This window comes from Pleurodeles waltl, chromosome 5, assembly GCF_031143425.1.
Source record: "Pleurodeles waltl isolate 20211129_DDA chromosome 5, aPleWal1.hap1.20221129, whole genome shotgun sequence".
NCBI lineage: Eukaryota > Metazoa > Chordata > Amphibia > Caudata > Salamandridae > Pleurodeles > Pleurodeles waltl.
In genome coordinates, this window is record NC_090444.1 from 200,274,582 (window position 1) to 200,299,884 (window position 25,303).

At 46.2% G+C, this 25,303-nt stretch overlaps 1 protein-coding gene across 2 annotated transcripts in view; it reads right to left on the bottom strand.

Annotated features, from left to right (window-relative positions):
- KCNK2 (potassium two pore domain channel subfamily K member 2) overlaps positions 1-25,303 on the bottom strand; it is a 417,482-nt gene that overhangs the window by 121,283 nt on the left and 270,896 nt on the right. The window lies entirely within an intron of this gene.

Sequence of the window (25,303 nt, forward strand, 5' to 3'; positions counted from 1 at the left end):
TTGGCAACATGACTCCTCTTTTGTCTGTCTCCCTTGGATCTTATTGTGGAATGACACACTTTGGCAAAATGATTTAGTTTTTGACAGTTAGTGCATTGTTTCCCTAGGGCTGGGCATTTGCCTTGATGTGGGAAGATCCCTCCGCACATGTAGCAGGATCGGTTTGTGTTTGCCGATTTTGTCTTGTCTTTTTTCTTGGCTGTGGCCCCTGAAGTGATGGCATTTACCGGTTCTACTTTGATGGCTTGTGTGAGTGCCGATTCCATATGTGCCGCACTTACTTTGGAGAGTTCTTTTGAATGGCCCATGGTCAACATGTCAGCCATTGCCATGGCAGGTATTTGTAAATTATGCTCCCTTAGTTTTTTGGAGTGACATCCTTGAATGAATTGCGCCCTTATTTCGTCCTCCGGGTCGGGTAACGTACACGTGCTGGCCAGTTCCCTGAGCCTTGCATAATATGTGTCTACTGACTCATCCAGTAGTTGCCTAGCTTGCCGGAGGAGAAACCGCTCATAGTCTGGGTTTGCCAGAGGTTCAAAATATGCTGTAATTGCACGTTTAAGAGTTCGATAAGTAAATGGAGGTCCTTCTTCGGCCATTGTCTTGCTGATCCTGTGGAGCATTGCTCCACCCATATGCAGGAGCATCGGTTGTTGCCTGTCCGGGTCTAACGCAATTGCTGCGAAATAGTTTTCTAGGCGCTGCACCCATGATTTCCATTTTGCCGCTTGAGATGATGGAGGCCCTCCCATCACAAAAGGCTCTCATGCTGGGAATGTGGCCATGGTGCTGTATTTGTTTTTTTTGTTCTTTTTCTTCTTTATAAATATATATATATATATATATATATTTTTTTTTTTTTGGAGTCTCTGATCTAGCTTGCTGTGCCTTCAGGTGTACCAGGGCAGAAACAAAACCTGGGCGTGGCCTGTGCCCCTTTCGTGCCTTCACTCACCGGTGTGCCTTCAGCTGTATACACTATCCGTGTCTCTGCCCTGCGTCAGCTGTCCAATGCGATCCCTGGGGGCGGGGCCGCAGCTATCGCTCCCACCGCCAGTGAGCTCTGCTCGTGCCGGGAACCAAGACGCCGGTCAGAGGGCGGGGCTGCACTTGCCTCCTGCTGCACCGCCTCGCTCCCGTCCACCACGTTCTGCAGGCGAGCCGGCAACTCCGCACCTGTCTCACCCGGCGTGTACGCCGCCGCTGGAGCCACCGTTGGATGAGGCAGCTCGTCCACTGCGGGCCCACAACCACGGCTTCGCCCAGCCACCCGAGCGCTCCGACCAGCACTCGCGTCGGGCGTCTGCTTCGCCCAGCCAATGCCCCGCAGCCTCAGTCGCCGCACCGTCAAGCACCACGTGAGGTAGGATGGCGTTCGGGTCTTTGCCTCATCGCCAATTTTGTTGGGTCCTTCAATCGGACCACTGGAAGTAGGCCGGGGATGAATTGGGAGCAGTAAATAAATGACACCACACTCAGTATTGCTTGGGGTCACTGCCTATTGGCGCCAAACCAACAGGCTCCTTTATTTTCTCTCCCCAGGACGTCAGGACGAAACCACCCATCCCTCACATCAAAGGGTTGTCATCAGCTTGAGATAATAACAAATTCCGAACACCCCTTTTGTCATGGTATACCCCTGGTTCCAACACAACAATGTGCCTCTATAAACTATTAAGCTCTATCTTTATTCAGGACCCTGTTTTTACTTTGACGTCCGTGCTATGTACAACAGAAATGCTATGTTGTGGCAAGATATTTCTGTCCACTATACCAGCACTCATATGCATTTAGTTTCTTTCAGCTATTTATCTAATAAGACTCTGGGCCCAGATGGGGTACCTGCTGATAATAAATACATATAGCTATTTATAAATGTGTATATATATATATATATATATATATATATATATAAAAAAAACACTTCATACTAAGCAAAAGTATTAACACATTTTTAATGTGGCATGCAAAGTGGGTATTCTGGCATCATGGTGTAGATCTGTTACTGTACCTGCCTTTAAGAAAGAGCAGAGTGATGCTAAAGGCCTGTCTTGCTTATTGACTCTGTGGTCAAGGTTATGGAACAGCTCATCCTTTCTAGATTAATCACTTGGGAGGAAGATAATAAAGTACTGTCTGAGCTGCAATACAGCTTTAGAGGAGCTTGGGGTACACTGGACCAGTGTCTAAATCTACAGATGATAATTGGGAAATGCACAGTTATCAAGGGTGGTTTACTTCATATGGCATTTATGGATCTTACATAAGCTTTTGACTGAGTTAACAGAAATAAGCTATAGTCAATCATTGTTATAGTGGGAGTTGGCAGAGGCATATTTATTCTTTTACACAAATTACATAAAGTTCCAGCTGCCATGGTAAGATATGACCTAGATGGGACTTCTACCACGCCTTGAGACAAGAGTGTATTTTAGCTCCACTCCTCTTTACTGGGTTCTATCAATGAGCTGGGTCCAACATTATGTGCAGCATGCAAAGACATTACACTGGTGGGATCCCAGCTCATTCCTGCACTATTGTATACTGATGATGCAGTGTTAATAGCAAGAGCTCATTTCGTCTTGCAACAGCTCCTCCAATCCTTTGTTGCTTTTATGAACAGTTTGGATTTAAGTACAACTATATTAAATCACATATTTTGGTTAAGGGACCTAAGGGGCACTGGATAGAGAAGATGCATTATGGAGGGGACAGAGATCGCCAGGGTGAACGCCTTCCCTTATTTCGGTGTCTTATTTGATGAAAAAGTGTTATAAACGCCACTAGTGGCCAGTAAAAGAAATTCAGTAGCTAGGGCGGTTAGGTCTGTGTTTGACTTTGCCTCCAGACTGGGTGCAAAACCTGTTGTAGCTCTGATTAAAAGCTATCAACCCAAATGTATATCTAAGATAAGTTGTGGCAGTGACATTTGGGGATACAAAGATACTCCTGAGCTACAAATAATAGAATATAGGTTTTTGCAGCATTTATTAGCTGTAACACACCCTAACCCTCCTTATATTGTTCACAAAGAATTAGGGGTAGGATATGTATCAGATCAACTTCCCATGCGAACCCTGCTCCGATGGATTTTGATCTGGTCAAACACAGATCTGGGGCCCAAATGGACTATACTGAAGGACTGTATGAACCTAGATAAGAGTAGTAGCATTCCATAGTTAAGGTACATAAAGTCCTCATTCACAGAGCTGTTTGTGTCTCCTGATCTGATTGTTCATGCCGACTTAAAATGGGTTAAAACACATAGTTCAAGAAAAGAGAGAAATAGAAACGAGAGAATTGTGTAAACCTCTATAAGGGACTATGTTATTCTGAACACATGTGTGACAATTGAACCATACCTTAAAGTGGTTACAAATCCCTACCACCGTTTTTAACTGACTATATTTATATTAAATGCATTGCATTGCCTTTTGTCTGAGCCCTATGCTTGGAATAAAGTTGAGGAGCTAGGACCATGAGGCTCGTATTCCTTCTCACCCCCAGACACCATGGCCCTCATTACAACATTGGCGGTAAAAGCCGCTCACCGCCATGCAGAAGACCGCCAACACGCCGCTGCGGCAGCGGAATTCCGCCACGGTCATTATGACCCACAGCTCTGAATCCGCCAAAAGTTTGACACCCACACAAGTCCGCCACACCAAAGGTCAGTGATAAACTGGCGATAACAAAACCTCCACCGTCACGCCAACAGGAATACACCCACACTATCACGACCCACGAATCCACGCGGTGGTCTTTCAACCGCGGTATTCCATTGGCGGTACACACCGCCGCGCTCAAAATACACACACACTTTCAAAACACTACCACATTGGACAATTCCAAATACACACACCTGATACACATACAAACACCACTCTGACACACCCAATACAATATAAAGCACACACCCACATCACCCACAAACCCCTACTGCCAAAAATTCAGAAAGAAGGCCAGAGAGAGACACCACAATCTACAAACAAGCATCCACAGGCACTCAACACCATCACCCACATAATATCCACGCACCTCACACAACACACCACTAAATATCACCCCACACATCACAACACACCACTAAATATCACCCCACACATCACAACACACACCACCCCACACATCACCCACACCACCCCATGACATTGCAAAGACACCCCAGGTTCTCTGAGGACGAGCTGAGGGTCATGGTGGAGGAAATCATCCGGGTAGAGCCACAGCTATTCGGAGCACAGGTGCAGCACACCTCCATAGCTAGGAAGATGGAGCTATGGCGAAGAATAGTGGACAGGGTCAACGCAGTGGGACAGCACCCAAGAAATAGGGATGACATCAGGAAGAGGTGAAATGACCTACGGGGGAAGGTGCGTTCTGTGGTCTCAAGACACCACCTTGCAGTTCAGAGGACTGGCGGCGGACCCCCACCTTCTCCCCCACAACTAACAACATGGGAGGAGCAAGTCTTGGCTATTCTGCATCCTGAGGGCCTCACAGGAGTAGCTGGAGGAATGGACTCTGGTAAGTCAAATCTTTAATACTATATCCCCCACCCTACCTGCATACCATCACATACCCCCACCCTCGCCCTCACCCCCATCACTCCAACTCCTCACAAATGTCCCAATATCACAAACCACACATCCCAACACCAAGCCCTGCATGCAACCACAAAGCATGGACACCCATCACCAAAGCATGCCCACTGCACATAGCCATACACCCCCCTAAACCATCATCACACAAGGCCCCACACAGTAATGCAAGCACTGGGGTACACGGTCACCCACCCATTGCACACCATGGCACACACAGATGCAATAATCATGCTTTTACACCCCTGCAGGACCCCTACCCAATGTCACTGGACAGGAGGGTCCAGACATGTACACACCACCAACAGAAGAGGCCCACAGTGATGACAGCAGCTCTGTCCAACTGGATCTAGATGACCAGCCCGGCCCATCTAGGACCTCGGGACAGTCGGTTCCCCTCACACAGTCACAGGCCACCACAGAGCTTCCCCCTTCTGGAAACACCAGCACAACACCCACCCAGCGGGCCCATACCTCTGTCCCCAGGACACGTCAATCAGCAGTGTGTCCACCACTACAGGGAACCCAGGATAACCCACCACCCCAACAACAACAGGGACCTGGGGCAGTGGCAGTGGGCACACGGTTCAGGGGACAGAGACCCAGGGAAACGGGGAACTGGGAGGGCTGCGACAGGGGGAGGACAGGCCCAGGGAACTCACTCTCCACGAGGCCCTCTCCAACATCATGGGAGCCTACCATCATTCCCAGGAGACGATGGCAATGGTACTGGCAAAGTTTCAGGAGACCCAGTGGCTGCAGGAGGAACAGTATTTGGGGTTCAGGGAAGAACTCAGATCCATCAATTCCACCCTGGGCACCATCGTAGGGGTGCTGAAGGAAGTCTTCAATACCAGGAGGGACACTGTGGAACAACAAGGGGCCCCTGACACTAGCCTGGACAATGAACTGCCCACCACCTCCGCCGGCGCTAGTGGACAGGAGGCACCGCCACAGGACCACCACACCAGCACCCCACCCCCTGGAGATGGAGAACCACCCCGCAAACGGTCCCTGAGATCCAGGACAAAGACAGACAACAATGCCAAGACCCCCGCCAAGAAATGAGACCACCCTGATTGTCATCCTTTTGTCCCACTTTGTCACCCTGTCCATCCTCAAACTGCCCAAGCTCCACTTCCTATGCCCCTTTGGACAATGCACCTGTGAGACTAATAGTTTGGACTCTGCCATGGACATTCCTCCACCATCACCCCTCACCATTTAACAAACCCCTCCAATATTGAGCACTTAAATAAACACCCTTAAAGCACAAAACAATCTGCAGTCTGTCTGTGATTTCGAAGTAGTGTATTAGCAATTACAGTGACAAAATGCTCATTCAATTGTAATGTCAACATACCTATGTCACACAGCTCTAGTCCATGAGGAATCAAAGCAGATGTCACACAGTGGGACCCACATCTGTGAAATCGTAAGGGAAAGTGAAAACTCAGTGACCATACACTGGGTGAAAAAGACAAACAGTAGAGAGGTAGTAGTGTTAAAGTACATGTAGTAGGCAGGTTTGTCTTCTTACCTGTGTCTCACTGGAAGTATTGCACGATCACAAAGTTCCTGTTGTCGATGTCCTCTTCTTCTGCTTCCTCGTCTTCACTGTCCACAGGCTCCACAGCTGACACAACACATCCATCTGGACCATCCTCCTGCAGAAAAGGCACCTGTCGTCGCAAAGCCAAGTTGTGAAGCATACAGCAGGCCACGAAGATCTGGCACACCTTCTTTGGTGAGTAGAATAGGGAACCACCTGTCATATGTAGGCACCGGAACCTGGCCTTCAGGAGGCCGAAGGTCCGCTCTATAATCCTCCTAGTTCGGCCATGGGCCTCATTGTAGCATTCCCCTGCCCTTGTCCTGGGATTCCTCACTGGGGTCAGTAGCCATGACAGGTTGGGGTAACCAGAGTCACCTGCAAATGGCGAGGGACAACTGTTAGACACACACCAACTCATAGGGACATCCACAGACCCAGACAACTATTCCCACTGATTTGGTTCCAGGTGCTCACCTAGTAGCCACACACGGTGCCTCTGGAGTTTCCCCATCACATAAGGGATGCTGCTATTCCGCAGGATGTAACATCATGCACTGAGCCAGGGAATTTGGCATTAACATGGGAGATGTACTGGTCTGCCAAACACACCATCTGCACATTCATCGAATGCTAACTCTTCCGGTTTCTGTACACCTGTTCACTCCTGCAGGGGGGGGGGGAACCAAGGCCACATGTATCCCATCAATGGCACCTATGATGTTGGGGATATGTCCCAGGGCATAGAAGTCACCTTTCACTGTTGGCAAATCCTCCACCTGAGGGAAAACGATGTAGCTCCGCATGTGTTTCAGCAGGGCAGATAACACTCTGGACAACACGTTGGAAAATATAGGCTGGGACATCCCTGATGCTATGGCCACTGTTGTTTGAAATGACCCACTTGCAAGGAAATGGAGTACTGAGAGAACCTGCACTTGAGGGGATTCCTGTGGGATGGCGGATAGCTGATATCAGGTCTGGCTCCAACTGGGCACACAGTTCCAGGATTGTGGAACGATCAAGCATGTAGGTGATGATTACACGTCTTTCCTCCATTGTCGACAGGTCCACCAGCGGTCTGTACACCGGAGGATGCCGCCATCTCCTCACATGTCCCAGCGGACGGGGCCTATGGAGGACAACAGCGAGCACAGAGTCAACCAACTCAGAGGTACGTAACCACAGCTTACTCAGAAAACTATTCATAACCCGAAATTTGCCTGTATGAGTGTTGAGCCAAGGCCTAGGTATGTGTGAAGCAGTTAAAAATAAAGCCATGTGGGCCCCTGAAATGGCGGCTGCCTGACCTGTAAAGTTGGACATTGGGATATGAGGTAACTGCGCTGGCATTGTACACCGTCGCGGTAGGCGGTCGAAGACCGCAGCGCAATTCTGCATTGGTTAACATTGGACCCTATGGGTCTGAGGAGCCAATGACGGTACGCACCGCCGCGGACGTGACCGCCATTTTCTATCTGTTCAATAACTCAATACCTGATCTTCGACAGGAGAGGACCTACACTGCAAGTGCTGCTGTGACCTCAGTCTGGAAGAGACGATGGCTCGTGCATCTGGGGAAAGGGCCCCTGCCTTCACCACGGAGGAGTTGGAGAAACTCATGGATGGGGTCCTCCCCCAGTACACGCTACTCTACGGTCCTCCAGACAAACAGGTAAGTACACTGTGAGCATGCTGTATGTGCAATGCCTGTGTGGAGTGGTGTGGATGAAAGATAGGGAGGGGGGGAGAATGAGGCGTGCATGAAACGACGGTGAGTGCATGTGCCACATGGCAAGGGTAGGGATGCGGGCCAATGACTGTGACGGTGCAGTTGGTAATAACTTCTCTTTTTCCCCTGTACAATTCCTGTAGGTCAGCGCCCACCAGAAGAAGGATATTTGGCGTGCCATCGCCAAGGATGTCCGGACCCTGGGGGTCTACCACAGACGGAGCACCCACTGCCGTAAAAGATGGGATGACATTCACCGTTGGAGCAAGAAGACGGCGGAGGCCCAGCTGGGGATGGCTTCCCAACGTGGGAGGGGTGCCCGTCGCACCATGACCCCCCTGATGTTCAGGATCCTGGCGGTGGCGTATCCGGAGTTGGATGGGCGCTTGAGGGCATCACAGCAGCAACAAGGGGGTGAGTACACTCTCATTCTGCTGATTCAGTGCGCAGTGGAGGTGTCTCGGTGGGGGAGGTGGGCTGTGGGTTCCCCTAGGCCAGGACGAGTTTGCTAGTTAAGTCCCCTTTTTCAGGCAGACCCTGTGGCACCCCACCTGGCTACAGTGCCAACTACACCTAGTCAGGCTCCTGTGACATCCATGTGTGCAGATATCGGCCATAGCCTTGTAGGCCATGTCCCAGGGATTGAATAGTGGACCCCAAGTGAGCGGCGTAGTGCAGGGGGCTTCTGTGTCTGTCGTGTCCGCCAACGGTAGCGGTAATGCATGCATTCAACATGTCTTTCTTCTGTCTCCCCCCCCTTTTTGTGGTCTCCCTGTACTTGTGTGCATTAGCATCATCAGGCGGAGCAGTGGCACCGGAGCAGGAGGGAGCTGCATCCCACATGGCCCTGGAGGGCGAGACTACGGACTCCCAATTCACCAGTAGGATGGAGGGCGAGGGGCGCTCCACGGCGGGGACAGGAGCTGACACCAGTGATACGGACTAGTCCTCTGATGGGAGCTCCCATCTGTGCCCCCGCATCTACAGGTACAGCCACCACCACTCCCTCAAGCACTGCCCTCCCAGCAGCCCCTCAGCCTTTGCCTCATGCCCGCTCACCCAGGAGGGTGGGCATCACCTTCGCCCCAGGCACCTCAGGCCCTGTCCCAGTCACCCCTGCTGCCCTCAGTGAGGAGGCCATTGACCTCCTCAGGTCCTGCACTGTTGGGCAGTCTACCATTTTGAATGTCATCCAGGGTGTGGAGAGGCAGTTGCAACAAACCAATGCATTCCTGGAGGGCATTCATTCTGGTCAGGCAGCCCTGCAGCAAGCTTTTCAGACCCTGGCCTCAGCACTGATGGCAGCCATTGTCCCTGTCTCTAGCCTCCCCCCTCCAACTTCCTCCACCCAGACCCACACCCCTGTACATCATCCTATCCCAAGCACACCATCAGACCAGCAGGCACACACCTCAACACACAAAAGGAAGCTCTGGCAAACATTAGCACCACACATCCCACAGGCACTCACGCAAGCATCACACACACATGCAGACACACCAACATCCACTGCCTCTACTGTGTCCCCCTCCTCCTCGTCTCCCTCATCCCTCCCAGTCTCGTCTCCACTCACACCTGCATGCACTACATCTTCAGCCACTACATCCATCACCAGCACACCCAACACCACACCCCGCTCACGTGCACTCACCACCCCCACTACCATTCACACATACCCTGTGTCCTCTCCCAGTGTGTCTGGGAGGCCACCTCCCAAGGTACACAAACGCAGCCACACACCCACCCAACAGCCATCCACCTCATGACAGCCTCCGGCCCATGCACCTTCACCCAAAGTCAGCAAACGTACACCTCCTACGACCACTACCTCTTCCTCCACTCCCAAACCCCCTCCATCTACCCGGCCCAGTGTTCCTAAGAAACTTTTCCTGGCCAGCCTTGACCTCTTTCCCTCACCTCCCCCACCCCGTCAGTCTCCTAGGGCCCGACTCTCCAGGTCCCAACCTAGCACCTCAGCCACAACATCGGCGGGACCAGTGGTGCCAGTAGTCACCGGATTATGGAGTGCACCAAGCAGCAGGGCAGCCAGTGTGGCAAGGAGCCATAGCATGGACAGTCCCCCACCTGTCAAGCATCAAAAGTTGGCCAGTGCCTGGCGGGAGAGGGGGAAGACTCCAGCAACCAAAGCCCCTCCCAGGGGTACAGGTGGGAGTGTGGAGTCAACTGCGACACCTTCCAAGGTGGGGAAGGGACACAAGAAAACCGCCAAGTCTGGGAAGATCAGCACGGCGGAGAAGACCACCATCAGCCCCGCTGCCAAGGAGCCGACCGCCAGCAGCCCCACTGCCTAAGACAGGACCGCCAGCAGCAGCCCCGCTGCCCAGGAGGTGACCACCAGAAGCCCCGCTGCCCAAGACAGGACCGCCAGCAGCAGCCCCGCTGCCCAAGACAGGACCGCCAGCAGCAGCCCCGTAGGCGGCCGCCAGCAGCCCCGCTGCCCAAGACAGGACCGCCAGCAGCAGCCCCGCTGCCCAGGAGGCGACCGCCAGCAGCCCCGCTGCCAAAGACAGGACCGCCAGCAGCAGCCCCGCTGCCCAGGAGGCGACCGCCAGCAGCCCCACTGCCCAAGACAGGACCGCCAGCAGCAGCCCCCGTGCCCAGGAGGCAACTGCCAGCAGCCCCGCTGCCAAAGACAGGACCGCCAGCAGCAGCCCGGCTGCCCAAGACAGGACCACCACCAGCTGAACCGCTGGCAAAGACACCGCCGCCACAAGCACCACTGCCAAAAACACCGCCGCCACAAGCACAGCTGCCAAAAACACCGCTGCCACAAGCACCGCTGACAAGGACACCGCCGCAACAAGCACCACAGGCCCATGAGCGCCAAAAGCTCTGACACTACTGAGGCCGCCACGAGCAGGATGAAGCACTCTGGGCACAAGGCCCCCTCCAGAACCAGTGGAGAAAGACATCCACTACCTCTGTCCTTGGCAGGATGAAGCACTCTGGGAACAAGGCCCCCTCCAGAACCAGTGCACTAAGACATCCACTACCTCTGTCCTTGGCAGGATGAAGCACTCTGGGCACAGTGCCCCCTCCAGAACCAGTGGAGAAAGACATCCACTACCTCTGTCCTTGGCAGGATGAAGCACTCTGGGCACAAGGCCCCCTCCAGAACCAGTGGAGAAAGACATCCACTACCTCTGTCCTTGGCAGGATGAAGCACTCCGGGCACAATGCCCCCTCCAGAACCAGTGGAGAAAGACATCCACTACCTCTGTCCTTGGCAGGATGAAGCACTCTGGGCACAAGGCCCCCTCCAGAACCAGTGGAGAAAGACATCCACTTGAGAGACTGTGGCTTTGCACTCCCCAGGATTGAACAGTGGGCAAACCACCCACTGTAGAGACTTGAGAGACTGTGGCTTTGCACTCCCCAGGATTGAACAGTGGGCAAACCACCCACTGTAGAGACTTGAGACTGTGGCTTTGCACTCCCCAGGATTGAACAGTGGGCAAACCACCCACTGTAGAGACTTGAGACTGCGGCTTTGCACTCCCCAGGATTGAACAGTGGGCATGGTGCCCCCTCGTGGATTTGGCGTTGTGCACTCAACCAGCTGAGGTGCCCCCCTTTCCCTTCCCCCTGAGGTGCCTATTTTATTTCTCTATGATGCCCCTGCAGTGTTCTCTCCGTCTTATTCGGGTATCTTGTGTGGGCCTCGCCCATGAATTTTGGGCCCAGTGGTCCACGGACTTTAATGGGGGAATACCTTGGACTAATATTATTGGTGTATATATTTGTTAATAGTGTATGTATATTTTTTGAATACTGAATTTTAATATATTACAATCGTTCACCTCATTTCCTTTTGTCTTTGCATTCTCCCGGGGGGTGGAGGGGTGTAACTGTAATGTATCATGCTGTATTAGTGTGTGTGTTGTCGTGGCTGAGGGTGGGGGTGTTGCATGTGTGTGTCACTGTTTTTTCCCTCCCCCCTGCCCTGTGTCGTAGGTGCAGTACTCACCGTGGTCTTCGCCGCCGGCGTTCGTGCTCCTGGTAGAGGAGCAAGAAGATAAAGGCTGGAAAAATGTGGAGCTCTGGTTCCATGGCGTCCTGGTTCCTCGTGGGGTGTGCAGAGGTGAGCGTTTTCCCTTCGAAATCCTGTTTCCGCCATGTTTTTGTTCGCGGTGAATACGCCCCGGAAAAGGTGGCGGATTGGTAGGTTGTAATTCTGTGGGCGGTACATTGTCTTCCGCCTGTCTGTTGGCGGTGAACGCCGCTGTGTTTGTTTGTACCGCCGTGGCAGTCGGAGTGTTAAAGTGGCTGTCTATGTTGGCGGTTTCCGCCACGGTCGTAATTCCATTTTTTTTTACCACCGGCCTGTTTGCGGTCTTACCTCCACTTTAACCCCGACCGCCAGGGTTCTAATGACCCCCCATGTATTTTGTAATGTTCTGGGAACACCTTAGAGTTCTGCGATGAAGGTAAAATTTACCCCTACTGAGAGGTAAACAACTTACCAGAGTGAAACCTGCATCTTTTTTTTATACAAATGTTACCTAATTAATTTATTTGTTTTAGTGCAGTTTGTTTTTTTAACTAGAGCTGTTAGACTTAGAGGAACTTAAGATATTACAGTGCATTAACACCAGATGCTTCATGTGTGTTACTAGGAATGAAGTTAATTTCTTGGTTTATTGATGAATGATGATCGGATAGCATTGTATTTTAGCTACTGATGTTTGTAGAATTTAATTAGAGCTTTTGATAATATGACGTTGTTTTATTATTTATCTTATGATGATTGCAGATCGATATTATCATTAATGTATGACTGTTTACTTGGAAGTATCAGTCGGATAAAGTATGTATTTAAAATCATCCTTTGTGTCTTTTATAGTTTTAAGTAACCAAATAAGTAGTCTGTATGAGTGAGTGAGCAGAAGCGGTGGGAACAGAGCAGCTAACAACAGGACCATGACAACCACCCTCATCTTGACCTCTGCCTTCCATCCACTCACTCTTCATATCCTTCATGTTTATCCATCCATGCGCACACTGTTTTGTCCCTCTTCCATCCACCCAGGCACACGCTCACTCATTCATCCGTCAACCCATCGTTCCATCACTTACTGACCTATGAGACATTCGACTTCAAATCTGTTGATAAATGAATTAACCACAGGCTACAGAACCCTGCTGGGGGCACATCCGTTGGATACAAATAATTCTGCATCGCTAATCCCTCTGAAGCATGCAGTTGAGACAGGGTTTATTCAGTGTGTGAACTCTTGCCGTTGTACTATAAACAGAGGTCAAGCAATGATCTGTCTCTCACTGAAGAGCTATAAAGCTCTTATGGTGCTTAACGTGTCAACAAGTGTCTTCATTTCCTATTCATAATTTCTTACTATTCTGGGTTTATAATTATCCAATTATCTATTGATAACCATGCAATATGTACTAGTACTTGTATGCTTGCATAGTCAAATGCTGATTTACACCTTGTGTATCACTGTAGTGCACCCCGGACGGCATGATGGGCCAACATGCTGTCCAGCACACACTACCTTGAAACGCAAGGTGTAACTGATCATTGAGGGAGTCGCATGAAGAATAACTTTTACCCCAAAACCGACTTGTACTGCTAAGCATCACTCCGAATACAGATACACATTACAAGTAAACCCATAAATTCGAAAGTCTCAAGCAACACACATTTGCACTTTACATTTTCGAGATAGTGTAAAAAGTTGTATATGTGTAATAAGTGTTTCATGATCTAAGTGCATTGTTTTCAAATAATGTTAATATGAAAGCAATGGTTTTTATGTACTATAGCTCTGGAAATTAGTAAAGTCCACTATATGGGACGTGATAAAAAATAGTGTTAGTTATTTCGTCAGACATATATCAAATATGGTTTTATAAGAGCAGATAAAAGAAAATTACCTTTTACTGGTAAAACACTTTATAAGGCTAGCATGTGTTTAGTTTCTAGATTTTTGGTCAACACCTTATGTGTGAGGATGGGACTTTTCTAGTCCCAAGAGACAGCAATCACAAAATCTGCATCCTTGCAAGATCTCTGGTGGCCTTTACATAAAAACTCCAATACATGTCAAATAAACATCAAGCTACAGGGCAGATTAAAAATGCCAATATTTTGGTCTGAGTAAAAGGCACTGAAAGAAATTAACTGTCTGACAACAAAACCCACAAGGAAAACCAATGTGCTTAATCCAGATGTGGACATATTACAGAAAGTGCCCCGGGGGAGCAATGTGAGTTTGCTCCTTCTTTGTGAGCCCTTGAAACACTTTGGTGGTATTATAAAAGGCGGAGTTGATGCTAATGTGGCTATAATACCAAACTGAGAGGCACACATTTCCCTCCAGTACAATCACGAAGAGGTGTTCCCTGATTTGCATGGTGGGGATTAAAAATGAATGGGTTTGACTTTGTTCAAAAACCCAGCATTGTTTATAGGGAAATGACCGTACAGTGTTGATTCCACAAAACAAGCTACGTTAATATCAAATCACTTGTGTGCAGGCGTGAGGGCAATGTATTAGGGGTAAAAGGTGAGCAGAGGGACCATTGTGAGAAAAACCAGTGGGATACAAAAGAGTTCTCCCCGCAAAAACAACCCGGCTTTTCCAAGCCCTTCTTTCTCTTGTGCCTTACTCTTTCACTAAACAACCTGCATTGCATACTTTTATCTCCAGGAGAAAGCTGAATCTATTGATACTGTTTACGTAGGCTTGGAGTATCACATTGGGATTGATCTACATTTATTTATTCATCCATTTGCTTGCATTGCACCCAATGCATTTCTTCTAGGTACAGCCACGCCGAAAGAGGGAATACAGAAATTAAAGCAACAAATGAAGGAAAACAGGAGCATGATTCTGGCAGGGGTGATGCGGAGATCTTTTAAAAAACATAAGGTGAGGATAGAAGGGAAACTCGATAACTATTTCTCCTGAGTACGAAAACCTGTAATGTGGTAATTAAAGACTGGAACAACAATCATAGCACTAAGAATTCGGTGATTATCTTTCTATCCTTGTGGTGATTAATTAAGCATACATTCAGAGAGAGAAAAATCCAGAGCCCCCTGCACTTACAACAATTAATTTCAGTAATTTAGAGGCTCTCTTCCTTTCTAAAAGTACCCTGAAGAACCATGGAGAATGGTTGCCTAAACTCCTAACTTTAACGTTAACAAGTGCCTTATGAATATAAAACCATAATTTGTTTTGTTGTGACAATTTATGTCAAGTTGAGAATGCAGGGCTATGTGCAAGGACTCTAGTAGTTCATCTGTATCCTACACATAACCATGATTTAATCTGGGTCCATCCTTTTTATGGGAGCTGGAGGAAGATCTGGGGTCATATTACAGTAAGTGACCAGGGGCACAACAGGTGTTTGAGGTCACTTCTTGCACCCCAGGCATCTTGGTATAATATAAACAGGGAACAGATGTTTGTCCTGCACCGTTCATATTCTCTAACACGATAGTGGACATTTTGCACCATTTCCTCATTTGAATGGGGCTGTGGCACCACATAAATGAGGCAACATTTTTCCTTTACACCTGTGCCATATTACAGAGGCGATACAGAGGCAAAGATGCTGTCATAAGAATCACTGACTGTGCACCAAATAGAGAGACACAGGGATTCATTATGAGTTTGGCGAGCGGAAAAGGCCGCCCGCCAAACTCCTGCGATCAGGTTGCCGCCAGTGCGGCCGACCTTCCAGAGGGCCCCAGTACAAGTTCCCCAATGGGTCAGCGGGTGGAAACAGTGTTTTCGCCCACTAGTCCAGTGGGGAACAGCCCACAACATTGACACCGGCTCATAATTGAGCCAGCAGCAATGTTGCAGTCCGTAGGGTGCAACAGCACCTGTCGCGCTTTTCTCTGTCTGCAATACAGACAGTGAAAAGCATGACAGGGCTGTAGATGGGGGCCCCTGCACTGCAGTGATACTGCACCGAAACTGGCAGTGCTGGCGGTCCGACCGAGGACCAACCGCTTTGGCGGGGTTCAGACCGTTATGAGGGCCACAGTCAAATGTGGGGGAAGGGGGATCCAAGACCTCCTGGCAGGCCCCATAGACAGGAGCAGTGAGTGACCACAAAACCTGCAGGAGCATCCTCTTTGAAACTTTGGCCAGTTCACTGCCTGCATTGAATGGCAGACGGATGTGCTCGCAATCTGTGATCGCATTTACTGTAATAGTGTGCAATGTCCTGAACTGTACTTTGCTTATCCAATTAAAGAACAGCACTATGTAATATGGATCCTGGTGTTAAATATGGCTTGTTCTTCGCACTCACATAATAGTGGGTGGTGATTTAATGATACTAGAACTGAGGTTCAGAAGGAGATGCATCACAATGACATAGGCAGCTACTGTCCATCATTTATGCCACACTTTCTATAGAGCACGAACGCCAAAGAGGTGAGAAATTGTATGCAAGTAAGTTTGTTTACAATTAATGTTTACAATGAATGGTAGGCTGTCTTACTTCATAACTGATTACTATTTCTTTTCTTCCTGATGTAATTTTACATCCTCTCCTGGGATGTAATGACCATTTTTTGTTCCTTTTCATTTATTCCTTGGCGGGCAACCATTAACCATATTTGTGACTGCAGGGCCGGAGTGATTAACATATACAGGAAAAAGTAGAATAAATATGATGGAGATATTGTAGGTGAGTGGGAGACTGCCTTAAGTGACCTAAAGTCTTATGTATCCACTATGGGAGCTGATGAAAATGCTTAGTTATTGGATAATGTTTGGATTGTGTTCACTACTTTAGTAATCTCTGCCTTGAATACCAGTAAGACTAACTGCAGTATTTGGTATAATCTTGAGTGATGGAAGAGTTGAATCTGAATATGTAAGTTTTACAAGCCTTTTTAACTGCTTACATTGACCTTTTGAGGCTATAAAAGCAAGCATGGTACCTCTCATTTGGATGCGACAGAGTCCCCCACTTACAGATTTATGTACTTCTCCACTCTTTCACATACAGTAGATTCAAGGCATGAGACCCTCATTGTGGCACCCTCTGTGTGTCTAATTTTGCTTGGACGAGCATGCACTTTTCTTCATGGTGAATATAGAAAGCATGGAAATCTGCCATTGTACTAGAAATTGAAAATTTACTTGCAGAATAATTGTTCCATATTACTAAATGTGCAGATAAGCACTACACTTACGAAGCAGTTAAGAGTGCTTGTTGAAGCATGTTGAAGTTCACCACACTACCTTCACAGTGCAGTGCACATCACCATGTCATCAACAGTACTGGAAAATATAATGTTTCTAGTAAAAACACTTGATACATTTTTTTTTCCAAAATAAAAGTCAGGACATGAGGAAAATGCTTCCTACGAGTCCAGAGTCTGATTTCTGTTTTTCTGTATTGCCCAACAAGCTCTGTGCACTGATGTTACACAGAAAAGCAAAAGTGAACGCAGACCACGATAATACAATAATTGGGAATCCACAAATGTCCTACCACTCAGTGTTCCTACGCGTATCCCAATAAGAATAGTACTCCCATTTGTGTGTCTGGGCTATTGCCAGTGAAAGGAAAGGCTCCTTAACCCGCCAAGAAACAAGAAAACATCAAGATTTTTCATGAAAAATTGACCCACTCTGGTGTTCTGGGTAGCTGCAGTATTTAGGCCAAGGTTTGGTCAACATGCAGGGAATCCTGCCAGGTCCAGACATTTCAGAAAACAAGGCACCTAGCATAGTCTTGGGTGGTGTGGCTTCTTTAGATTCCAGGTCTTTTCTTACACAACACGCCCGGCAAACACCAAACGATGGCTAAATCACAGATTTTCCTCATATTTCTGTGAAGGAAAATTACTGAATTTGTGAGGATCCATAAAATTCTACCACCCAGTGTTCCTACTCTTCTCCCAATACCCCACATTTTCACTAAGTATGCATTTAGTACATTAATTACGTAATTGCAAAAAGCTAAATAAAGATCATCAGGCTATATTTCACAACAGGCCAGTGAATGCTGGAGCTCTGTCAGTCAAATGTAAGTTGTACCTGACTTCTGATGACTCTACCCCACCTAAATAGGCTAATCAAAGCACAGTGCCATATTTCAATCTGGAGTTTCCTGGTTGCACGTTGCTTCTGAATGGCGAGTAGGTTTAGGTAGTGACAACCACTTTTGAATCAAAATAGGTAAGGCCATGAAATTTGCTATGTAAAGAACAACATGACTCAATATAGTTGTGCAATCTTTTCACAAAGCAAATTCTTGTTTGACATACCATATGTGAAAGGTGAAAAGGGAGTTCAGCTAATGCCCATTGAATTTTTGGCCTCTCTGCTTAGATTCTGAACTAGTGTTTCGTGTCAACTTTTACAGCAGCTCCTCATACACAACACTGTCATTCCTCAGTGGTCAATCATACCTTATCTATTATTCAACAGCTACCTAACCCTCTTAACAAATCTGATTCAATTATTCAATCTCACCTGTTACAGCTATGCAGATGGCACTCAAATCATTTTAAAACTGGATGGTCTGGAAGACCTTATTTATTTAAAAACTGATGACTGCTGTCGGGCCATTAACACATGGATGATAAATAACCATCTAAAGCTAAATACTGCAAAGGCAGAGATTATGACCAGCAGAAAAATGGCAAAAACACCAGCCTACTGCAATATGGCTTAAGCAATATGAGGCCCCTCTAACAATATCAAGAGGAATCAGAAAACTAGAGGTAACCATTATTTCAGACCTATTTGTGATACCACATGTAAATAACATCAAAGTACCTTCTACACAAGGAAAATACTACAATGCATCCTCCCATAGCTTGGATACCAACAGAAACCCAAAGCCATCCTCACAACTGTAACCTCCAAGCTTGACTATGCCAAAAGCCTATATCCTGGTGCATCCATATTCATCATATGCACAATACAAGTCTTTTAAAATGCTTCTTCAAGACTTCTTCTCCACCTTCACCCAAGAGAACATAACTTCAGTCTTGCACCCCCTACCTATAGCAAGAAGGTCAAGGTTTAAGACACTTTTCATAGCCCACACAGCCTTCAATAAAATTACCACTATACATACAAGATAAATTCAAACAATACAACCAAAACAGGACACCTTGCTCCAGGCTTGCCCCACTTACAACCTTACCACACGACATTTCTCAACACCAGCCTCTGAATTCTGAAACTCGCTGTCAGCCAGCATTTGAAGAATCCAGGGGCATATACACTTCAGAAGACAGTTAAAACATGGCTATTTCCAAGACAACTACACAACCACACAATCCGGCAACAGAACCCAGAAAGACAGTTAATACCTGTAGCTCAGTCTTCAGTTTACAATCCACAGACTGGAAACAACCCAACCAGCAAACTACATTCAGTAGGCATGTAAGCAACAGAAAGTTGACTTATGGTTTGCTATGGTAGTATACAATGATCTAACTTTGTATATACCATTTCTTGCCCACATTAATACTAACACCATAAAACATAGCTGTTGGCATCCAACAGTAACTTACACCTCTTACATTCACATAAGGCATTTCTGCTATGACAAGGCTGGTATTTTTGCCATCTTTATTGACTAGTTTTCTTAAATCATTTAGGGGGCATTAAGAGTTTGGCTGTCGGAAACATACACCCACCAAACTCCCTCAGCCTCCCCGCTGACCCCATTACAACTTTCCCACTGGGCTGATGGGCGGGAACCAAGAGTCCCACCTGCAGACAGAGTGCATTTCAAGGATGCTGGATAGGGGGAACCCTGCCCTGCCCATGCCATGGGCAGTGCAGGGGCACCCCTGTGGCCCACTGCACTTGTTTTCTGCCAGCCTTTTCATGGAGGTCAGACCACCATGAAAAGACTGGCAGGGAACAAGGTTGTAATCAGCAGGGCGACAGACTTCACTGCCACCCTGGCTGATCAATACCAAGACCACCATCATCCCGTTGGGATCAGAGATCCTGGTGGTGATGGCGGTCCCCTGTCGGTCGGACCGCCACCACAAGCGAGTAATCAGGCCTTTAGTTCTGAAATCACTAGTTTGGTATCTCTAATAGGGCAGAAACCAGCTGGTAAGTGTCCAAATGTCACTATATTCTATGTAACTATGGAATTTTTTTGAAGACCATTTCTTTCTAATACTTTTCCAATGATAGGATGAGGGATATAGGCCTATAGTTACTGTTATTGTTTGGCTTTAAGGCGTGCTATTTAGGTAAATGTTTCATATTTGGTTGTATACAGAGGGTAGGTATTCTGCCCGATTTAAGGGAGCAATGAGAAATGTTAAAAAAGTATTTTGATTAAATATTGATGGATGTTTTCAGCTAGTGGGCTGGACAGATATAATCAGTGTAGCCAGTAGTGCTGATAGTATTTACCATCTCCGCAAATGCTCTTTATGTTGTTGGTTAGAATATCTAACTCTGTAGATTAGGTTTGTTGTACTGGTGAGCTTATACTCACTTCAGATTTTTCAAATTTATTTCCTTCAGAAATGAAGCAAGGTAATTACATCTTTCTTCTGAATAAGAAAAAAAAGATGCCTATCTGAGGGGGTGCCACAATTCTTTTATAATTCTGAATATCTCTTTGCCCAGATTGCCTGAATTAGTTGTTGCCTGACATTGGCCGGGATGTTTTTACCATTTTAATTTGTTTCTAATAAATTCTAAAATGATTTAGATAGTTATGTTAAAGTGAGGTATCATAGTTAATCAATCATTTGCATTCATATTGATGTGTTTGTAATTTTAGATGATTTAATTCCAAAGTAAACCAAGAGTTACGCCTGTGAAAAATCATTGCCTTGGCTTCACTTAAAAGAATTAAGTGGTCTAATACGTTCGTTAAACTATTGTTGACAGTTCACTAGGTTGATGGATTCTACTTACACAAGCTGACTCCAATTAAGGTTAAAATCTAATGACACCTGGAAAGCTACTGAATAAGGTGAACATTGGCTCAACTGCCTTGAGATGTCATTTGTTGAACTCATTCTGGACAGTGCTCAAACAGAGGTTGTAGAAGGAATAACAGAGTTCACTCCATAGGAGATCAATAGGAACACCTACTTTCAGGGGATTATATATAGAAAAAAATGGGATCCAACAGATGACCTGATTTATGAGCTGGAGCTGCATTCATCAAGTGGAGGGTAGAGACTTCTATATTTATTTTCAACTACAAGGTTACTCTTATAGCCAGTTCTTGGCACAGGATCACTTCGCTAAAATGGATTATATTTTACCTTTCAGCAACATACAAACTGATGTCTTTCGAAATATATTAAGGCTTGCTGTTCTTTTACATTATGGGAAAATATAAAAGAACAAAGTGTTGGAGAATGGTGTTTATCTTACAGGAAAAAGGTAATATATAACATTCAGGGCTGAAATCAGCAGATGGGTGAGTGAGCAGTAATAGCTACCCCTCCACCTTATTTGTTCAGATAGTCCTATAACTTTGACAGTGATTTAGAATCAGTTCACCAACTGCGGAAATACAATGGTCTAATAGCCAGCATGTCAAAGTCAAGCATTGCAAAGACATTGCCAATTAATAAAACTGAGCAACCTCTGAATGAACAATATATAACGAAGTATTTAGATGTTCTTCTTAAGGTGAGAGTAAGACTGTGAGGAGACAGAGGTTAGATGTTTGAATAAGAGTTAATTTTCCTTGCTGAGCTTTTGTGCTACTGCAATATCAAGAGAGATTTCATTGGAAATTAGGGAAAGAAGGCATAGGCAGAGTAAAACTTAACATTCTTAACTCAATGGCTGTGAGTTGGTGAAAGGGGCTCCAGTTAGGCGGGGTGATAGGTAGCTGGACACAGCCTGGCCTAGATGGGCACAGAAAGGCTTGTCTTTGGTTTGCAGCTGGAGCGCTGTTGTCGAACCCACTACACACAAACACACTGCACAGACATGCAGCAGTGCTTTTTTTATATGTCACAGTAGGAGGGCCAATTTAAAACTAGACTGTTAACTCAGACATGCACAAAATTAATTTAAAACAACTGCTAAAGAATTTGAGCTCTCTACGTTGCAATCTTTCCACTACTTACAAATCTGTCATGCCCTTAAACTAACAATGGTACCCGAGTACAGTCCCCTAGAACTGAAGATAACACAGGAACTGCTGGGAAAGAAGGCCATCTCCAGAATCTACGGATCAGTGATATTGCCTACCCATTCACATATCTCCAGGTGAAATTGCAGGGCAATGTTGGTGGCTGAAGAGTTGGACAGAGGAAAAGATCACCTTCCACACTCTCACCATACTCCTCCCATTTCCAGTTAATGCAATTTGAATACTACATGGACCCTATTTCCCGCATCCAGGCTATAGTGAATGGGTAGAGTTCCTGTCCCTTCTCCGTTTTTGGAAAAACAGAGAAAGGCCACTTTATGCATCTGGTATCGTACTGATTAGTTGTCACACAATACTGAAAGCTGGACCAGTGACTCGCATCTGTACTTGTGCAGTTTACTGTTCTCAATTCCAAAATAGCCTTGTTAGGAAATATGGAGGTCTGGGATGGATCAAGGCCAGTCCATACTTTCATGGGAATGGGAATGTTTGCGGCAAAGAGCGATATAGTGTGCAACTAGAAAGCTAATGAGACCTGGACGCTGGAAGAGTGGGCTCGGGGGGGGATAGATAAATGTGTTAACAATCTTGAATAAATGGTTCACAATTAGATAATTATTTGAGAATTACTCAAAATCCAAAACGGTACACAAAAACTGTATGCTGATTTTGCTTTAACAAAAGTCATATGAAAAATTTATTAAAACAGGCTGTGTAATTGTTCTGCTATTTTATTAGTAAATGTTTCTGATTTACTTTGTGTTCCAGCAGAAGCTGGGGTATTCTGCTCAAACCGCTTGTGAGGTTAGTAATGTACCATTAACTGCTGTTGATTTAGGAATGATTTTCACTGCCTTTTGGCTGGGTTAGGTTAGTACAATTGAAATACCATATACATGCATTTATCCATTAGTAATCTTAGATCTTATTCTATGAGGTTACAGAATGAGCTGTTGACCCAGAGTTCATTCACTGACAAGAATGCACTTAACATTAAAACTATCAAAACACAAATTGTTGTTTTTGGAGAAGGCTTAGTAAGTTTAATAGGACACTTCAGAACTCTTTACTTTTGACTGTGGCCTCTTGAAAATATTTCAGCATGATCTTTTAGACTCATTTCAGCTAGACTCTGTCTTTGAGAGAACTTAATATAAAACACTCACAAAAATTGAATAAAGAAATTAAATTTAGTACTATGTATGGAAGCATGCTAGCAAAAGAGATATAAAATCCTATTACGAAAAATATCTCCTATTGCTTTGCTTGGAGTTGCTCCCGTATTTCTTGAAAAAAATGTGATTAAAAAAAGTGTAAAGTAAAAGTCTGAAGCTAGCACTCTTTCTTCTCCAATATGTGGGATCAAAGCGATGCACCTGGAGCTAGTCTTGTATTCCCTTAGTCATGAATCTGAGGTTATAGAAATACATGTGTTATGACTTATTTTTTTATGTTCTACATGTTAATTATTATTAGATATACGTGTTGAAACATAAAATGCACATGTATTCATTGTGAGAAATTGACTGGGGTGTGAGCCCCGGTCAAGCAGCAAGCACAATCCTTGTCAAGATGTGTCAAGGTGAGGCACAAGCTAGTCCTCAATTAACCTGTGCTCAAACCTTCAGTAGCTTGGCACCGAACATTCAAGACTTAACTCAGAAGCAATGTGTAAAGTATTTGTGCAACACCTCAAACAGTAATAAAGTAGATATTTGTGACACATCTAATCCACAGAGCAGAGGAGATGTGTCGGTTCTGCTCTGGTGTGCACCGTGTAGCACAGGAAATGTGTTGGTTCCACTAAATCCACACAGGCTGGCAGACAACCTTAAGCCCACTTCGAAGGGTCCAGGACTGGGGTGGCACCACTTCTCAGGGTAGACTCACAGATAACAGATGCTGGAAGCCTGTTATGTCCCAGAGTTGTCTGATTAGGAGGCCAGCCAACTAGCCATTGGACACACCCTGGGTTTTGGGTTCAAGAGATGCAGGTCAGTCCTTCTCCCCCAGGCAAGAGAGCAGCAGGCAGCAGGACAGCAAAGCAGGCCAGCAGTCTTTTTGGTTATCAGTCCAGCAGAGTGGCAGTCCTTTCACCATAGCAGTCCTTCTGTCTGGCAGAGTATCCACAGATCCAGACGTGTACTGAAGAGTTGGTGTCTGATGTCCAGTATTTATACCCAGTTGTACCTTTGAAGTGGGGAGAAGATTCTAGCGGACCTGCCTGTCTGGCTCCAGACTAACTACAGGGGGTATTTGGCCCTTTGTGTGGCCACAGGACATAGCTATTCAAGTGTAAGTGGGGCTTGGGCCAGATCCCCCCTCTCATCCTGCCAGTGATAGCCAACCAGTCACACCTAAACTCCCCATTGCATGTTGCTCTCTAGAAGGAATACACAAAGCCCAACTGTCACCCACACCCAGTCATATGACCAAGAGACAGGCTGCAGGTACCAAATGGCGAAGGCAAGAAAATGCCACCTTTCTACAAGCTATTAACAAACAACACTGTTCCTTCTCAGAAAATTATCGTACCAATGCAATGTCATTAGTTTGTGAGCACAAAATATAATTATCATGACCACATTAACTATACATAATTATTTTTCACCTTTATCCTTTAAACATTTGGCATAGCACAACCGTAAAATTTGAATAACAGTCATTTGATATCCAGTGAACTTTATTACCCCACTCCTTATTCTTTGTTACTGTAGAACAAACACCTAACTTAAAAATAACAAAACATACAAAAACACACTTTTTACAATCGTGACAACTTTTTAAAGTTCATCAGCATCCAACTTTTCAAGTGGCAGGAATAAGAGATTGGCTCAGTAATCCAGACATCCAAAATCAAGCATTAGCATGGGTTATCACAATTCATTAATTAAACAAAAAAAAGGCACCACGTTTTTTACAATACAGAACCACACATTAGGGAGTTGTTGGACTTTCAACCATTTATATACCCCACTGTTAAAAACTTGGGCCTTATTTAAATTTTGCTGATCGAATACTCCGTCACAAACATGACGGATATCCAGTCTGCTTTATTACGATCTCCATAGAATATCATGGGATCATAATAAGGTGGATAGGAATTTTGAAAAGTTTTTTGGCAGACTATTCCCCTCTGCCAAAACCTAAATCAAGCCCTTGGTGCCTTGTTTTTGTTTAGGATATAGTCACTCATTTGGAATAGCATATTTGACCCTTAGGAGTTGTCATGCCCTGACATCCCCCAGGGATACAAGATCATCCAGAAAGACCGCCCCAGCCGCCCTGGTTTGA